Source organism: Entelurus aequoreus, linkage group LG15 (assembly GCF_033978785.1).
Source record: "Entelurus aequoreus isolate RoL-2023_Sb linkage group LG15, RoL_Eaeq_v1.1, whole genome shotgun sequence".
NCBI classification, from domain to species: domain Eukaryota; kingdom Metazoa; phylum Chordata; class Actinopteri; order Syngnathiformes; family Syngnathidae; genus Entelurus; species Entelurus aequoreus.
Genome location: NC_084745.1, coordinates 26,053,462 through 26,073,949, shown reverse-complemented (window position 1 = coordinate 26,073,949; position 20,488 = coordinate 26,053,462). Strand labels below are relative to the sequence as shown.

The 20,488-nt window shown below is 41.2% G+C and overlaps 1 protein-coding gene across 3 annotated transcripts in view; it reads right to left on the bottom strand.

Annotated features, from left to right (window-relative positions):
• The window catches only part of myripb (myosin VIIA and Rab interacting protein b), a 360,347-nt gene that overhangs the window by 323,024 nt on the left and 16,835 nt on the right, over positions 1-20,488 (bottom strand). The window contains exon 2 of one of the 3 annotated variants that reach the window (XM_062021122.1): positions 5,153-5,242. The exons of the other annotated variants lie outside the window; for them this stretch is intronic. The gene's annotated coding sequence lies outside the window, so the exon portion shown is untranslated. The remainder of the gene's footprint in view (positions 1-5,152; positions 5,243-20,488) is intronic. 3 annotated transcript variants of the gene reach the window in all.

Here is a 20,488-nt window from a genome sequence, read left to right as displayed (position 1 = left end):
AGCTGTACATCAAGCAAGAATGGGAAAGAATTCCACCCGAGAAGCTTAAAAAATGTGTGCCCTCAGTTCCAAAACGTTTACTGAGTGTTGTTAAAAGGAAAGGCCATGTAACACAGTGGTGAACATGCCCTTTCCCAACTACTTTGGCACGTGTTGCAGCCATGAAATTCTAAGTTAATTATTTACAAAAAAAAAATTAAGTTTATGATTTTGAACATCAAATATCTTGTCTTTGTAGTGCATTCAATTGAATATGGGTTGAAAAGGATTTGCAAATCATTGTATTCCGTTTATATTTACATCCATCACAATTTCCCAACTCATATGGAAACTGGGTTTTTATGTGACGTATGTAAGAAGGTGCGCTTGTTTTACCTCTCAGTGAGAAGGAGAGACAAGAAAGAGTGAGAAAAGCCTGTAGTGTAATGCCCGCAGCTAAAAGCAACTGCGTGAGAACGTATACTCGAATACCACGATAGTCATATATAGAGTATATTCTATATATCGCCCAGTCCTAGTTATACTTGTATAGCGCTTTTCTACCTTCAAGATACTCAAAGCGCTTTGACACTATTTCCACATTCACCCATTCACACACACATTCACACACTGATGGCGGGAGCTGCCATGCAAGGCCCTAACCACGACCCAAGAGGAGCAAGGGTGAAGTGTTTTGCTCAAGGACACCACGGACATGACTGGGGATCGAACCAGGTTGCTGGCACGGCCGCTCTACCAACCAAGCCACGCCGTCCAATGAAATTGTTTACATTAAATCAACGCACTCACCCAATTATTCAATAATCTATTTAGCGTATTATGGACTCAACTTTGGGAAAAAAAACAACGAAATGCACATATTCCTGAGAATCTATTGTTTTTAGGGACCTACTACAAAAAAGCTAGTCAAAGATCATCTATAGGACAACGCTCTTGTGTTTTTAGGAATATGCTGCAAAAATGCAAAAAATATTTTTAATGGTCTGGTGTCATTCCTGGGACCGGATGTGCCCCCCGGGCCACCAGTTGAATAGCCCTGCTCTAGACCCTGACTCCGGTTCCATTTATTCTCCTATTCATCATCTTTTATTATTATTCATGAGTGGTGAGTACCTGTACATTTACAAGTTAAAGGCCTACTGAAACCCACTACTACCGACCACGCAGTCTGATAGTTTATATATCAATGATGAAATCTTAACATTGCAACACATGCCAATACGGCCGGGTTAACTTATGAAGTGCAATTTTAAATTTCCCGCTAAACTTCCGGTTGGAAACGTCTATGTATGATGATGTATGCGCGTGATGTCACGACGGCAACGGAAGTATTCGGACCCAATGTGTCACCATACAAACTGCTCTGTTTTCATCGAACAATTCCACAGTATTCTGGACATCTGTGTTGGTGAATCTTTTGCAATTTGTTTAATGGACAATGGAGACTGCAAATAAGAAAGTTGTAGGTGCGATCGGTGTGTTAGCGGCGCACTACAGCAACACAATCAGGAGGTTGTGTTGTGTTTGAGGTGGATAGCAGACGCACTACCGTGAGTACAGCTTTGGCTTCCAAACATTTGATCGCTTGCCCGTACGTGCGTGTCGCTATGTGCATGTCACGTACGTAACTTTGGGGAAATATATGTTTCTTGCCGACTCTGATGGCGGCCGGGGTGTCGTCGAAAGCTACAACGCCCGCCGCCGCCGCTCCGTAGTTAGCTTCAATTGTTAAGCTTCGCCAAGCTGGAAATTATTAACCGTGTATTTACATGTTCATGGTTTAATAGTATTGTTGATCTTCTGTCTATCCTTCCAGTCAGGGTTTTTTTAAATTTTGTTTCTATCTGCATTTTAGCCTGATGCTATCACGTTAGCTCCGTAGCTAAGTTAGCTTCAATTGTTAAGCTTCGCCAAGCTGGAAATTATTAACCGCGTATTTACATGTTCATGGTTTAATAGTATTGTTGATCTTCTGTCTATCCTTCCAGTCAGGGTTTTTTTTTAAATTTTGTTTCTATCTGCATTTGAGCCCGATGCTATCACGTTGGCTCCGTAGCTAAAGTGCGTCAACGATGTATTGTCGTGGAGATAAAAGCCACTGTGAATGTCCATTTCGCATTCTCGACTCTCATTTTCAAGAGGATATAGTATCCCAGGTGGTTTAAAATACAAATCCATGATCCACAATAGAAAAAGGAGAGTGTGTGGAATCCAATGAGACCTTGTACCTAAGTTACGGTCAGAGCGGAAAAAAAATACACCCTGCACTGCCTCTCTAGTCCTTCACTCTAACGTTCCTCCACTCTAACGTTCCTCATCCACGAATCTTTCATCCTCGCTCAAATTAATGGGGTAATCGTCACTTTCTCGGTCTGAATCTCTCTCGCTCCATTGTAAACAACGGGGAATTGTGAGGAATCCTTCCTCCTGTGACGTCACGCTACTTCCGGTATAGGCAAGGCTTTTTTTTTATCAGCGACCAAAAGTTGCGAACTTTATCGTCGTTGTTCTATACTAAATCCTTTCAGCAAAAATATGGCAATATCGCGAAATGATCAAGTATGACACATAGAATGGATCTGCTATCCCCGTTTAAATAAAAAAAATTCATTTCAGTAGGCCTTTAAAATGTGTTTATAAAGTGTGTGTTGCCTAGGAATGGGTATCATTTAAACTGATTCTGGTACCTGGGAACCTATACTCTTACTCAACTGTACCAATTTGTGTACTTAAAATATTGTTTGACAATAAATAATCTTTGAATTATTTGAATAATAAAGTATACTTTTGAAATTGTGATATTAAACAACAAATTGATTATAACTATGCTGTCCAGTTGTTATATCTCACTTTCTGCACTTCTGAGTCTTATTTGCAAGTATTATATAGTAGATTTTGTATGCAGTTGCATTTCTAAGATGTTAGATGGCAGTAGTGTATAGACTACGGTGTGTTGCCAAGTCAGGAAGTAGTCTTTGCCAGCTTAATGTGCCAGCTTAGTCTTATGTTAAAACCTACAAAATGTGCTTATACTGAAAGTATTATACTTATTACACACCAACTGTTTGATTGGAGCGTACATCTTAATTGTAGTTTTCACTACCTACTTTGGAGGTCTCAATGTAAAATTGCAAATACGAAGCAATAGCATGTATATAGAAAAAAAAAATATTAACAAGCAACGAGCTAGCGCATTTTGAAAAAGTGAAGCCTTACTTTATATTTGAGCGTCTTCTACCAGGCATGCTTGCTTGTGAGGCCAGTGCATAATCCGTAACCGGACTCGACGTCATGGGCAAGAAAAGTATCAAAATATGGTCCCATTGGATTTTACCTGAATCGATACCCGGAATTCCGACCAAATTTTAAGATGACAGTGCCGATCTCTCTAAAAGCGTGATTCATCTGCACTTTTATATGTGATTATTCGCAACGTGTTAAATTTGATAGTCCAACATTCAACACAACAGATCGGCAGAAGTGGACATGAAATTTACCCATGTCCCTTTTTCATAATTCCCCTGTTGCTCTGGGACTAATGCACTATGCCTCCAAAACCAGAAAATTGCCATTTTCGTCAGTGCTGTTTATTCACAACAGCAACACACGCTTTTTACAAGCAGTGCAAAAGGGGCTTAAGGATTTCAAAGTACCATTTAGCCTTTGACGTCATCTACCTGTGCCACCTTGGTGTTGAATAACTTCTGAAATCAATAGGATGATTCAAGCCTTAAATGAAAAGGTCAAGCATTTGCTGTTTTGCACCATTATCCAAAGAATCCTAAATCAGTACATTCGGCTGCGAAATGTGGTAGAGCGAGCATCAAGAAGTCCTTACAGTGTTGCACCCTGTCTACGAGCTACACCCTGTGACTTTTACCAGCTGACCCAACAGAGACGGTCCAAAACAAGCAGTTCATTTAATGCTTGGCTGCACCTGCCCTGTTATCACTCCCACCGTGTCCCTAGCTCGCCGTAGCAGTCTTAAGCTTCCTGTGTTCCTCTTGGGACATGTGTCAATGTGACCTAATTTCCTTAAGCGCTGAGCTCATCAGACTGCATGTATGATTTTTTGTAAATGTATTAATTTCTGTTGATGTGGCGGGAATCAAGAGTGCTTGCTTCAGCTACGTGTTCATTATTGTTTTCAAATTGGACAGGGAATGCCGTGCTCTGCCAGCAACTTGTGACTTGATCTTCTCTTAAGTCAGTTCTTGTTAAAGTCTAAAAACCTCAAATTTTCTCTTGGCTTGAAAGTTTAGGCCTTGGAAAATGTTCTCTCTAACATTCTTCCTCACGCTTAGGTTGTTAATGACTGATGTTTTGAAGTGTAAAACACTGATTGGTACACATCAGGAGCGATTTTACAGTCGCTATTCGCGGAGGTTACTGACGGATGCATATATCCACATTTATCCATAATTAAGAGTTACTTCTTTCTATATTTCTATAGTCATATTTTAAATAGCTAATGTTCCATCTTGTACTCTTTTCATTGTTTTGATCGTCTCATGACAAAGTGCTTGCACTGTGGACGGCCTTGAAGTAGGAGGCAGAGAAGAGGAGTCCTCCCTGCTTCCATTCTCGGGCCGACTTGAGATAATGGACACAATGGGCATCTGTGCGGCCGTGAGGGCGGGGGGAGATATTGAAGAGGAGAGTGCATTCCGGGATGTTGTCAGATCAACTTGGGCTACGCATTCGTATGTGTTGTTCGAGGCTGGTCTCTATTCTCAAATATTTGACAATAAATTACAAAATACCTATCCTGTGCTTGGTGGTACATTTGAGTTCAGTTTATATGTCAGCTGACCAGCGTTTTACATCCCACTTGGAGGAACATCTGGTCAAACGCAACAATTTGGGGGCTTCGTCCGAGATGACACGCTGACAATTGGACCTTCTCTTGCAATCTTCTGGACAGACTCACATGGCCAAAACATAATTCAAGGTAAGCAGAACCTTTCTTTTTAGATAAAATCTGCATTAGGAGTCTGTCCTGAGGTCTGTAAGTCAAACACAGAATTGTACCCCAGACACAGAGTGGTGATTTTGATAGATTGATTGCATTTTGATTGATTGATTGCATTTTGATAGATTGGTTGCATTTTGCCGTAGCCACCATTGCATAAAAGTTGTGAATACCACTCACGTCATTGTGTCAAGATTACCGTGACGGGCTGCTTCACTGACGAGTAAGCAAATAGTCGGGTGTGGCTCACCCTGGGTAGTTGGTCGCCGCCTAAAAGAGTAACGGGTTAGAGTTAGAGGCTCTAGCTGCGTATTGTACGATAAATTGCACGGATTAGAGTTAGAGGCTCTAGCTGCGTATTGTACGATAAATTGCACTGGTTAGAGTTAGAGGCTCTAGCTGCGAATTGTACGATAAATTGCACGGGTTAGAGTTAGAGGCTCTAGCTGCGTATTGTATGATAAAAGTACGGGGTTAAAGGCCGCCGTATGGTTTGGGAGTTGAAGGCCCTCAGGGGTTCGAGGCCCCTGAAAAAAAAAATGGACACAATGGCCAAGGAGTGTGACAGACAAGAATGTGATGGCGGCTGGGGAAAATGTGATTAATCATTACTGTGTAATGATCAATTGAATGGACGGTTGTCGACAATGGAACTAGCAGGTAGAGGGGAAAAAAAGAAGAAAAAAAAAAGGAGAACGTTCCTTGAAAGGGTTAAGAGGGAGTTTATAATACTCGAAAAGTCGTGAACTCAAACGTCTGGTAAAATAAAATTTAAAAAATTTAAAAAAAAGTAACTGGAAGTTTTATGGTAAAGTGAAACGCAGAGAGTGTGCTGCTGAGTGTGAGTGTGTGTGTGCGGGAGTGCTTACGCATGCTCGTGTGTGTGTGTGTGCTGCTGAGTGTGTGTGTGTGTGTGTGCGGGAGTGCTTACGCGTGCTCGTGTGTGTGTGTGCTGCTGAGTGTGTGTGTGTGTGTGTGTGTGTGTGCGGGAGTGCTTACGCGTGCTCGTGTGTGTGTGTGCTGCTGAGTGTGTGTGTGTGTGTGTGTGCGCTGGTGAAAATGGAACACTCAGGGAGAGATTTTAAGAGTTTGGCGTATGATAAAAGTAAACGGGGATTACGTGGAAAAACGAAATGCAGCAAAAGAACCGATGATTAATGACAGAATTGACTGATTGGTAATTTTGTGTCTGCCGCGCATGCGCAAGACAATTCAAACGACCCGCCCAGACTTTGACTAGGCCACCGCCCCCTACTCCAGTGACAAGAGAAGGAGGAATTAACACGCCCCCTCTAAGATTAATCCTGCCTCCGAAAATTAACCCCTTGTACACGTCTGACCATTTTCTCCGGCAGACATTTTTGACACATGAAATTAACACTTTGGACATACTACAATATAAGTCTCTTGCCGATGCATACATGCAAGCCATTGTTGACCTTGCTTTCCCACCTGTACCTCCGGGAGGGAACCTTTGGCCAAACACTTTGGACAAAGTTAACCCTCATATACACGGTGCCAAAAACAATATATGTCAGGACATTTTATTCATCCCATGCAAAATAGGGCTAATGACAGAGCAACAAGGAAACGACTCCTTTATTGACAGATCGCTGAAGATAAAAGGTCAAAAGAACTAATTAGTAAAAAATCAACTAGGGTATATTCAGCACTGGGTGACCTTGCTTCTGAGTTCCAACAGGTGGAGGAAAGAATCCTCAACAGACGTGCGACCAGACGGTTCGACTCGGGTGGTGGACAACACGGTGCTTCAAAGCCAGTCCGGGGTGGAAACTGTTTCGGCTGTGACCAGCCTGGTCACTGGAGTCGTGACTGTCCGAACATTTCCGAACAGGAAAGGTTCCGTAGTGCCAACAAACGAACACAAAAGCGTGGCAAAGGACGCCCACCGCAGGAGCCCCAGCAGGAGATACAGACTGGCCCCCTGCTGGACATGAGTGTCAACGGACAATGTTATCAGTTCGTGATTGACACTGGCGCCACCCATTCGATTCTGAATGCAGAGGTACCAAAGAAACTGTGTGCTTCCTCTTTAAAGGTTGAAGGCTTCGCTGGGGTCACAAGAAGGTTACCTGTCACCAAACCACTTCCGGTTCAGATTGCGGGACACACACTAAAGCACCCCTTCGTGATTGACCTGCACACACCCTGCCAGATTGGTAATGACCTCCTTTACAGACTGTACCCTGACATTCAATATCGCACAGAAGGAACCTTCCTGGTGTTACCTGACGGCTCAACCACCAAGCTGCGACACCACTACCAAGGCTCCTCCATGAGCTCATACCACAGCCTGAAACAACAGGAATGGCTGACATCCAACTGCTCTAACAGTGAAAACCCTGACTGACTGAGATGCTTCCGTGTGTTCTGCCACCCGACTCGCCATATGTTATGATTATTTATATATGTTGGAACTCAAGGTGTGGCTGCTCATGTTGACCTATCTTTGCAACAGCTAGCATGGTATAAGATGGACACAATAGTGTCCCACATTGTTCCCTTGCTCTCTGTCTCGCCTACAAAACCAAAGAACTTAGGTGCAATGATAAGACACGGTGTAGCTGCCAAACATTACACCGACACCCAAATACCACATTTTCAATTGTTTAGGTTTAGCACATTGTTGTGTTAAACACATAACTATGGGCTGCACTTTAGACACCTGTAGGCTACGAGGAGCTAGCAGCTACACAACAGCTGAGCTAAAACGACACATTACACATTTAAGCATATCAAATAATTATAGTTGCTCATTACATACACAAAGTTGCCATGGCAGAAGTCTGATAGAAAGTATTCAGTAACAAACGTGTCCGCATCATTCAACTTTCTACAACATGAGCTTGACTTAATCAATTATTGGGGCCAACAGGTGTGGTAAAATTTCAAAATACTATTGATAAAGCATCCGCCATGAGGGTAGTATTTTTCTAGTATTTGTGACAATATAAAATATAAGCATATTTAGTGGAGTTTGAGTTATTTGTGATATTGCTAAGGGGTCCCCTACCCTAACAACACCCCCCAGTGGACCACAGAGGCTAAAGAGACTATCATTGACCTCAAACATGACTTGTCCTCCGCTACTTGGCTATTAGTTGACCTTTTTCTTAGATGTTTCTGAAAGTGATAGTATTACTAACACAGTCCTTTTTTCAGAAACAGAAGGGGGTGAGTGAGGGTGGATACAGACTCCTTGGAACAAAATCGACAATAAATCCGACTCTGACACATTCCATAGTTTTAACGTTTTTCCCGTGGGTAAGAAGTTATAACTAATTTTAATTTGAAAATAACGATTTTACACATCGATAATAGTTTAGTAAATCAAATTTAGAATATGGAGGAGGTGAGGGTGAACCATGTATAGTCTTTGATTTCACTGATATGATCAATACGGTACAAGGGAAAAGGTACGTACTGACTTGTGTTGCCAATCACAGTGGTTGGCCGGAAGCAACAACAACCTCAAAAGAGGATGCAATATCAGTAATTAAATGACTTGTGAATGACCTAGTACCCCGACATGGTTTCCCCAAAAAGATTAGGTCAGACAACGGCAACCATTAAAAAAAAAAAAATACTCACTTAGCCTTGGTCGAAAAGGCTTTCGGACTAGAACACAGGTTTGGGGTACCATCCTGAGTCCCAAGGTAAGGTTGAAGGATGGACCAGAACATTAAAAACTAATTGGCTAAAATCTGTGCACAGACCAAATTTAATTGGATTGACATGTTGCAATTAGCGTTAATGATCATTCGAAGGTCCGTGAATAAAACTGTTTTACCGCCCTTTGAGTTTTTCACCCTATGAGCTGCATACAGGTCAGCCATTCACAGGACCAGCAGCCCCCCATGGAAGGAGGACTCAGCGTAAAACCAAAATGGTATTTTACACAAAAAATGCAGAATTTGTGTGCAAATTCTTCTGTACAGATACGAGGATGACAGCCCGCCACTCCAGATTCCCTTCCACCCGCTGAGAGGGTCAAGATCTAGGTCATCAAACGCAAGTGGACGGAGCCCGGGTGGACTGGTCCCTTCAAGGTCGTGGAACGGACGTCCCACGCCCTTCGATTGGCTGGTTAAAGGGACACCTGGTACCACCTCTCCCTCTACACTCCTGCTGAAGAACCTGACAGATTACCAGCGGATGTCATTGCTGACATCGCCACAACATCTGCCCCACTCGACCCCCTACCAGTGCCTTTTGAGCCTGAGGCATCTGAAGAAGAACGGGAGCAGAAAACGACTCATTTTTAGTGTGTGTGTTAACGAGGTAACACACATAAGGGGTGATTGTGCTAGTAACCTCTCCCCCTCTAGGTCATAGAAGAGTGAGGCTTTAATTACACACACATAATCCTACAGCCCAGAAGACGACGCTGAGAGAGATTTTCTACCTATATTACTCTTTTCAACTTCTATATTGTATATCCTTATTTGAGACCAGCCTTTATACTCGAAGTTATCCAATTTATCTTGCTTGTTTGCAGCATAACTATCTGTGTTGTTACATTAAGTGAAAAGTTTGATGTTTATCCCCGTTTTGTTACCTAAATTACTCTGATTTTGATAGACGAAAGGCAGGATGTTACACCCGGTAGTGTTCCCTGACGGACTGCTGCTTGGGCTTGTTCTACTGTCTTTGTGTCTCAGTTCTTCCTTCCTGATGACAGTGACTGACAAATGTCTTAGAACATACAGCGGACTTTAAATAGACTGGGTCAAAGGGGATAGCAAGACTTATTTTTTTGACCTGTGCAGTGTGATTAATTACGGGGGACACAATAGCTATTACCGTGGTAATAACCTCTATATTTGTAACGACTCAACCCTGAACCATTGGTGTCGGATGCAGACAACATACTCTGGTAAGTGGTGCCCATCGTCCCTTTTATGTTGTTTTGGGGGTTGACCTGACTGATACAGACTCTAAAGGAATTATTAAAATTAATGTCCTTGAGAGGGCGTTAACTACCTCTACACCCTCTGTAGCACCCAAAGTACCACCCCACCTCGGTGGTGTTTCAAAGGCTCTCACATCTGTGCGTGCTAATGACATCACCACCGAAGGCCTGGTAGCTTTGACCTTAGGAGCAGGTGCAGGCAACCTATGGCTCAGGTGGATGACTAGCATGGCTAAGAGCCAAAACCTGGGTGACTGTGTTGCTTGTTCCGCTGGACGTCCTTTCCCCACACTTATCCCGCCCCCTTTAAGTTGACTGACATAAATGGCTTGGTTCAGAAGGCCTTAGAAGGCCTCCAAGCCCTGTCTAAGGAACTTACTGAAGTTTCCGGTGTCTCTGACCCATTTAAAGATTGGCTCTAGACCACCTTTGGCAGGTGGACTGACATAATTAAGTCTGCCCTAGTCTCCTTTAAAGTTTTCTTGGCCATTATAGCCTCATGCGGTTGCTTTATCGCCCATGCACCCGCATCTTTGTAAGAGCTGTCAAAGGTCAACCCCACCCTGTTTCTAGGTTTGCTATGTCTCTGAAGGGGGTCTAGCAAAGTGGTGACTTTAAGACTTTCGAGATTTGCTAGTTTCCTTCCCTGACAATGACGACATTGACATAAACTCCCCCCATTTATCTCCCATGTAGCTATGCTTTTATTTTATTGCTAGCTTGCTCAAAAATTTAAAAAAAAAACAGCACCTACTTTAATGTGGGGCGTGCTTTAGAACTGTTGTACTAGAGGTAAAGATCTTTTTAGAAGATCTTGAAGGGGGAATTGATGGATGCATATATCCACATTTATCCATAATTAAGAGTTACTTCTTTCTATATTTCTATAGTCATATTTTAAATAGCTAATGTTCCATCTTGTACTCTTTTCATTGTTTTGATCATCTCATGACAAAGTGCTTGCACTGTGGACGGCCTTGAAGTAGGAGGCAGAGAAGAGGAGTCCTCCCTGCTTCCATTCTCGGGCCGACTTGAGATAATGGACACAGTGGGCATCTGTGCGGCCGTGAGGGCGGGGGGAGATATTGAAGAGGAGAGTGCATTCCGGGATGTTGTCAGATCAACTTGGGCTACGCATTCGTATGTGTTGTTCGAGGCTGGTCTCTATTCTCAAATATTTGACAATAAATTACAAAATACCTATCCTGTGCTTGGTGGTACATTTGAGTTCAGTTTATATGTCATCTAAGGAACTTGGGACTGACCAGCGTTTTACATCCCACTTGGAAGAACATCTGGTCAAACGCAACATTACGTTCGCGTATTATGGTGTGCCCATAAAAATGATGATTGTTATACTTTTAGGTCATTTATATGCAACCCTAAAGATGGGTACTAAATTCGGTACTGAAATAGGTATCAACCGAATTCCGTAATCCGACAAGTTGGGACACTTTGACAGCCAATTTAGACCCAGGAATGGCGAGAACGACACGAAAAGTGACTTAATTCTGCCCTCCTTTTCGTCGCAAAAATTATAAATCATTCTTCATCTAAATGGGAATATAACAAGATTCTATCAGTCGGCATCACAATGACAACAGACCTTGTACAGTAAGTGATGTTTTATTATGTTTGTTGGCTCTTAAAGTCTGCAGTGAGTAATAATCAGTGATGGAGTTGAAAAAAAGTGAACGTTGTGATTAGAGATGTCCACTAATATCGGCCTGCCGATATTATCGGCCGATAATTGCTTTAAAATGTAATATCGGAAATTATCTGTATCGTTTTTTTTATTATCGGTATCGTTTTTTTTTGTTTTTTTTGTTTTTATTAAATCAACATAAAAAACACAAGATACACTTACAATTAGTACACCAACCCAAAAAACCTCCCTCCCCCATTCACACTCATTCACACAAAAGGGTTCTTTCTTTCTGTTTCTAATATTCTGGTTCCTACATTATATATCAATATATAACTATACAGTCTGCAAGGGATACAGTCCATAAGCACACATGATTGTGCGTGGTGCTGGTCCACTAATAGTACTAACCTTTAACAGTTAATTTTACTCATTTTCATTAATTACTAGTTTCTATGTAACTGTTTTTATATTTTTTTACTTTCTTTTTTATTCAAGAAAATGTTTTTTAATTTATTTATCTTATTTTATAATTTTTTTTAAAAAGGACCTTATCTTCACCATACGGTTGTCCAAATTAGGCATAATAATGTGTTAATTCCACGACTGTGTATATCGGTATTAAGGCTGAAACGACGCGTCGACGTAGTCGACGTCATCGGTTATGTAAATACGTCGACGCCGTTTTTGTGCGTCGACGCGTCGCATAATTACGTCACACTACCGTCATGGCGGAGCGCAAAGCAGACTGTGCAAGCGAGGGGAAAAACGCACGCCAAAAGTCGTCAAAAGTGTGGGAGTATTTCAATACACAGCCTAATAATGTTGTTGTATGCACAGTGTCGAGCGTAAATGGCCTATCATAGCAGCACAACGGCTATGAACGAACATTTAAAAAGAAAACCATCAACCATCAACTAGTCAATCGTCCGCGTTAGCATACGTTGTCATCATTACACAAAAACATGAATGTGTCATTTGTATCTGCTAGGGGTGTAACGTTATGTGTTTTGTATTGAACCGTTTCGGTACGGGGCTTTCGGTTCGGTACGGGGGTGTACCGAACGAGTCTCTAAGCTAAAGCTAACTTTAGCTGCTAAAGTCTTAACAAGTTGCTTTGCTCCTTCTGCGGCTGCCTCTGTCTCAGCACGCAGCATTGTCCCACCCACACAACCATCTGATTGGTACACACGCAGCATTGTCCCACCCATACAACCATCTGATTGGTACACACGCAGCATTGTCCCACCCACACAACCATCTGATTGGTACACACGAAGCATTATCAGCCAATCAGCAGTGCGTATTCATAGCGCATGTAGTCAGCGCTTCAGCGTGGAGCAGATAGGTGTTTAGCAGGTGAGCATCAGGCAGTGGACTCTCCCCAAATGATAATAAACACCTCCCAGTCAACTACTAGTAACATCACTATGAGCCCGTTGACCTACTAGAAATTTAAACTGCAGCTCAGCTCACTCGCAGTCCTGGCTTGAGGTGAAGGCTAATTACCTCTCAGTTCCAGCCACATCGACCCCTTCTGAGCGCCTATTTTCAGCTGCTGGGAATATTGTAAACAAGAAAAGAAGCAAAGCAAGTAGACATGCTAACCTTTCTTCATTACAACTGTTAGTCACTCACTGGAATGAGTAGAATTGGTTATTGTGTACTGTGTTGGACTGGATGTTTATTTTGCACATTTTAAAAGCAATACTTAATGTTTACAGTCCTCCAGAATATTTAGATTGGCACTTTTTTGTATTGATGTTTATCTTTATTTTTGCACATTTTAGCAAATAAGCAATACTTTCACTTTTGTTGAAATGTTTACACTTTTTTTACAGAATATTTCGTTTTGCACTTTTTTGTATTGGATGATTATCTTTATTTTTGCACATTTTAAAGCAAAATAAGAAATACTTTTACTTTTGAAATGCTTATACTATTGCAGAATATTAAGATTTGCACTGGATGTTTACTTTTATATTTGCACATTAAAAAGCAAATAAGCTACTTTTAATTTTGTTAAATGTTAAAAGTTTTAAATGTTTACATTGTTACAGAATATTTTGTCATGTTGTTGTCAATGTTGACTGAGTGGCCATACTTTTTTTTTTGTAAATAAAAGCCATGCCTTTTGAAAAAACTGGCCTACTTTTATTTGTTCATCTTCATTTTAAATAAAATAAAATAAAAAATAATCGGTAAAAGGAAAAATAATCTATAGATGAATCGAAAAAATAATCTATAGATTAACCGATTAATCGAAAAAATAATCTATAGATTAATCGATAGAAAAATAATCGTTAGCTGCAGCCTTAATCGGTATCGGTTGATATCGGTATCGGTAATTAAGAGTTGGACAATTTTGGAATATCCGATAAAAGCCATTATCGGACATCCCTAGTTGTGATGCGTTTTTTAAATGAAAGCGCTGTATATGCTTAAAATGATCAAAATACGTAAAAATGTAATGTTATTATAAATGTGCCTGTAGCTACATTACATATACAGTAAACTTACATTATGTATATAAAACCTCAATGGAGGTGTTTGGATGTTTTAAGGGCTTTACAGGCAGAATAAAGCGGCTCCCATAGGCTCCAACTTTCAGGGATTATCATCAATCAAAGCAGACTAAATTTGAATAATATCTATTCAAACTACTAATAGGGTTGCGCAACATAGACGACATACAATATAAATGATATAAATGTGGCCAACAATAGAGCTTTTGATCGTCATATCGTGATAATGCATGTTGACACATTCTAGCTGTGTCACACAAATTTGACAGCTAAAAGCGAAGTACACGTCCTCAACACACTGTAGCATTTTTGTTAGCGCTATATTTCCCTACACAGTGCAAAGCTACTTCTAATTCAGTAATCTTCACCTCCATGGCGGTAAATAAAGTATGTTTATTACATGTAGCATTATCACTGGAGGACTTGCTAAACATACTACACTACACACTGTAGGAGGATATGTTAACCGCTAACCAAAAGCGAGAGAAACAAATGATAAATGATAAATAAATCATTTATCATTGTACACTTGTATAGCGCTTTTCTACCTTCAAGGTACTCAAAGCGCTTTGACAGTATTTCCACATTCACCCATTCACACACACATTCACACACTGATGGCGGGAGCTGCCATGCAAGGCGCTATACAGCAGCCATCAGGAGCAAGGGTGAAGTGTCTTGCCCAAGGACACAACGGACGTGACTAGGATGGTGAATGTGGGGATTGAACCCCAGTAACCAGCAACACTCCGATTGCTGACACGGACACTCTACCAACTTCGCCACGCCAAACAAAGGTGGGTGAATCAATACAAATAGACAGTAATGATACTAGGGATGTAACGATATACATTTTCATACCACGGTTATTGTCACCAAAATTATCAGTGTTGTCATTAGGATCATGGTATTGTAGAATGTGCTCAAAAAGTACTTGCACACTTAAAATCAAGTTGTTTTTTTTAAATTAAAACCCCACTTAGTGTTTTGGTTCATTTTGGCGGCGCCAGTGAACCAGAGCGGTAGTGTTTTGCCTCAAGGAAGACAACAACATTTTTCATGAGGATTTTTCATCAAAAACTACTGTCACGTAAATACAAACTGACACGATAATACCACAATGATTCAGTATGACTGAGATTTGCACACTAGGAACCTACATATTTTACTCACACTATGTTTGCGGTTTGCAGTCATAGCATTGTTTTTTTCTTTATACAGTACCGTATTTTTCGGAGTATAAGTCGCACCGGAGTATAAGTCGCACCTGCCGAAAATGCACAATAAAGAAGGAAAAAAACATATATACCGTATTTCCTTGAATAGCCGCAGGGGCGTTAATTAATTTAAAACCTCCTGTCACTCCTGCGTTTACCGGAAACCGGCGGGATGGCCGTGCATGCGGTAATTATTTTAAAACCTCTTCTCACTCCGGCGTTTACCAAAAGGAATCCATAAAATTTAGGCGTGCGCTTTGAGTGTGATGTAAGCATACCATCATGAAAAGCACATTTAATTAAAAAAAAAACGTTATTATGGTCTTACCTGTACTTATAAATGGAGTCCATTTGCAGCTCCTTCTGACCAAAAGCATCGATAACTTGTTTATAGAAGTCTTCCTTATTTTCTTTCTTCAGTTTTAAAAGTCTGTTTCGATGGAGATATTCCTTTAATTATTACCTCCTGCTTCCATTGAAAGTCCAGTTTAGAAAACTGTTTTATTTTAGATACTGGTATGCAATCCTCCATCTGAAAAAAAATCTCTTGCTGCGTGTGTTCACTTCTTCTGCAGTACCGGAAGTCGCAAGAAGGATCACTAGCGCGGCAGCGCCCTCTACCACCAGGAGGCGGGAGTCATTTAATGACTTATACAGTATTTCACACACGCAGCTACGGTATATTAATAAAACATAGCTGCTTACTGTTCTCTTTAGCATACTTTACCGGTATTCAATAGCTTGGACCTTAAATCCTACTGAAAAGCTCTTTAGAGCGGCCGTGCCAGCAACTTGAGGGTTCCAGGTTCGATCCCCGCTTCCGCCATCCTAGTCACCGCCGTTGTGTCCTTGGGCAAGACACTTTACCCACCTGCTCCCAGTGCCACCCACACTGGTTTAAATGTAACTTAGATATTGGGTTTCACTATGTAAAGCGCTTTGAGTCTCTAGAGAAAAGCGCTATATAAATATAATTCACTTCACTTCACTTTATCTTTTTTCCTTTGTGCGATTGTAAACTACTGAAATCAGCTCCCTCCATTTTGAAAATGAGGACAGATGCGTCACTCGTGACGTAACGAATTTGACCCGGTGGAAGTTCTAGCCATATGCTAAATATTTTGCGAAACGAGTTTGACCCGGCGAAAATTATAGACATGCGATAATAAAATTAATATTTTGCGAAACGAATTTGATCCAGCTTCAATAATAAACCGGCGATAAGGCCAAGCATGCGTTAATTATTTTGAGAAACGACTTTGACCCGGCAGTAATTCTAGACGTGCGAATACTATATTCCCTGCGCCAATTCAAGGAAATACGGTAAGTCGCACTGGAGTATAAGTCGCATTTTTGGGGGAAATGTATTTGATAAAACCTAACACCAAGAATAGACATTTGAAAGGCAATTTTAAGGCCTACTGAAATTATTTTTTTTTATTTAAACGGGGATAGCAGATCCATTCTATGTGTCATACTTGATCATTTCGCGATATTGCCATATTTTTGCTGAAAGGATTTAGTAGAGAACATCGACGATAAAGTTCGCAACTTTTGGTCGCTGATAAAAAAAAGCCTTGCCTGTACCGGAAGTAGCGTGACATCGCAGGTTGAAGGGCTCCTCACATTTCCCCATTGTTTACACCAGCAGCGAGAGCGATTCGGACCGAGAAAGCGACGATTACCCCATTAATTTGAGCGAGGATGAAAGATTTGTGGATGAGGAACGTGAGAGTGAAGGACTAGAATGCAGTGCAGGACGTATCTTTGTTCGCTCTGATCGTAACTTAGGTAAAAGGGCTCATTGGATTCCACACTTTCTCCTTTTTCTATTGTGGATCACGGATTTGTATTTTAAACCACCTTGGATACTATATCCTCTTGAAAATGAGAGTCGAGAACGCGAAATGGACATTCACAGTGACTTTTATCTCCAGGACAATACATCGGTGAAGCACTTTAGCTATGGAGCTAACGTGATAGCATCGTGCTTAAATGCAGATATAAACAAAAGAAATAAGCCCCTGACTGGAAGGATAGACAGAAGATCAACAATACTACTATCAGGAAACACCGAACCAAACACTGGACCTGTAACCACACGGTTAATGCTGTGCCGCCTGTCGAAGCCTAGCAATGCTGTTGCTAACGACGCCATTGAAGCTAACTTAGCTACCGGACCTCGTCAGAGCTATGATAAAAACATTAGCGCTCCACCTACACCAGCCCTCATCTGCTCATCAACACCCGTGCTCACCTGCGTTCCAGCGATCGACGGCGCGAAGAAGGACTTCACCCGATCATTGATGCGGTCGGCGGCTAGCGTCGGATAGCGCGTCTGCTATCCAACTCAAAGTCCTCCTGGTTGTGTTGCTGCAGCCAGCCGCTAATACACTGATCCCACCTACAGCTTTCTTCTTTGCAGTCTCCATTGTTCATTAAACAAATTGCAAAAGATTCACCAACACAGATGTCCAGAATACTGCGGAATTTTGCGATGAAAACAGAGCTGTTTGTATTGTGATACAATGTGTCCGAATACTTCCGCTTCAACCATCGACGTCACGCGCAAACGTCATCATACATAGAAGTTTCCAACCGGATGTTTCCCGGGAAATTTAAAATTGCACTTTATAAGTTAACCCGGCCGTATTGGCATGTGTTGCAATGCTAAGATTTCATCATTGATATATAAACTATCAGAGTGCGTGGTCGGTAGTAGTGGGTTTCAGTAGGCCTTTAAAATGAATAAAGAATAGTGAACAACAGGCTGAATAAGTTTACGTTATATGACGCATAAATAACCAACTGAGAACGTGCCTGGTATGTTAACGTAACATATGGTAAGAGTCATTCAAATAACTATAACATATAGAACATGCTATACGTTTACCAAACAATCTGTCACTACTATTTGCTAAATCCCATGAAATCTTATATGTCTAGTCTCTTACGTGAATGAGCTAAATAATATTAGATATTTTTTACGGTAATGTGTTAATAATTTCACACATAAGTCGCTCCTGAGTACAAGTCGCACCCCTGGCCAAACTATGAAAGAAACTGCGACTTATAGTCTGAAAAATACGGTACTTTGGAATTTGTTGTGTGGCTGGTCGTGTCAGTGTGGAACTACGAACTATCAAGGTGGTGGCTATTTAATACTACCGTGCAGATTTCCGATAGCTGACATTCACATTATCATTTTAATTTGAGCATCGAAAGGTACTTACTAGATATGCGCGGTTTGCGGACGCAACCGCGGAGTCCACGGATAATCCGCGGGTCGGGCGGATGCATGACGAAAAAAATAGATTTTAAATAGATTTGGGCGGGTGACGGTTGAACCAAATCGGAAATATATATACATAGTTAAATGTTGTTACCCACATACGAAAAACGAGCAGCACTCTTTGAAACAGGCAATTATTCATCAGGCACTGCTGCAGCTGTCACGCCAAATTTCTCTCCCCCTACAAAAACCTTCCCCCCCCCCCCATTTACTCCCGGGGCTGCGTCCAATAAAGTCACAAAGTTGCCGGGGGTCCTTAACCGGCACACGACTGTCCTGTTTCGCGCCTGTACAAAAAAAAAAAACAATCGATTTCTTCAGATTCCAGCAGCTGTCAAAGACGAAGTATCCTTCCAGCGACGGGCAGTCAAAGCCGAAGTGCTATCGATCGCGGAAGTAAATGGGGGGAGGGAAGGTTTTTGTAGGGGGAAGAAATTTGGCGTGACACAGCACACCTCAACACAACACAACAGAAGAAGAAGAAAAAAATAAAAAGATGGCACCGCCGGCAGCAAACGTGGTACGCGACAAACTAAAAAAGGGAATACTAAAGACCAGGGGAAAAAAATAATAATAGTCAACACTTTCTTAATGGAAATGACAATAATATTTTAATAATGATAAATAATATTATCACGCATTAATATCTCTTAGCCTCTAATGCATGGCCAAGAGATATTAATGCGTGGCACGCATTGAATGTCTCTGCTGCATTGAATCAGTCTCCTTTCTGCCTTGCATCGTCTATATTAGATATATAACAACGGGTGGGTGGCGGGTGGCGGGCGGTTGTGGTTTTGATAAAATGTTAGTTCGGGTGGATGGCGGGTGGATGACGACTTTTGTGAAGCGGTTGCGGATGAAATAATTGCCTATCCGCGCATCTCTAGTACTTACTAAAGCAGGAACAGAGCCGAGGCCGCATCGGTCTGAAATCCCTCCTCGTCTTTGAGCTCACGCCAGCGAGTGAAAACCGGGCCAACGTCTTTTTATTCGGGTAGCCTCTCTTTTTCTTTTTTTGTCTCCTCAGACAAAACTTTTAGGGTTTTTTTGTTGTTTTGCAGCTTATTCCATAATAGTCATTTCACGTAGGTGTTCGCATCGACTTCCATCTGTTTAACGTATCGGAAAAGGGGGGAGTGTCGTATACCGTAAAGCAAGTCAGCACATTTGTAATATTTTGAATAGCTTAGTGCTCGTGAAAGCAATACAGACCCCCACATGCCATGACAGAGGTGTCATTCAACTGTAAGTCAAGGTATCGTCCCAAAAGTTATGAAAATATTTTATGAAGGTTTAAAACGGTACTTAGGGCTGCTTTAAATACAATACATAAAAAACATACAATATACTTTATTGGCAGAAGAAAAATGTTAAATAATAACATTCCATCTAATTAAGAGCTATGATATTTTTAATATGTTTAAATATGTTTATCTTCTTCCATTTTATTTGTAAAAGTTTTAGTGTTTTTTTTAATGATGAAGAAAAAAAACATGTGTCGGGTGTGTCACGTCCAGTTCATGTAACAACACACAAATTCACTTCCTGTTCATGTTCCTTCGAGTATCAATCAATCTCTCTACGAGAGAACAGCCTTTTGGTGTAATGTTCACAATTGAATAGTTGAAAAGTTTAGATTGAGAAATGTTGTACTTTAATGGAGAAGACATTAATGTCTCTTGTTTTCATGTTAGCACTTGCCTCTGAGTCCTCTGTGTGTTTTTCAGGGTTTTATGCTAATTTAGATTTAAAACGGCAATACTAACCGTGGGATGTTTTACCGCGGTTTATCGTTATACCGTTTATCATTACATCACTAATTGATACCAAGTATAATTTCATTATATGGCATACTTGCCAACCTTGAGACCTCCGATATCGGGAGGTGAGTGGAGGGGGGG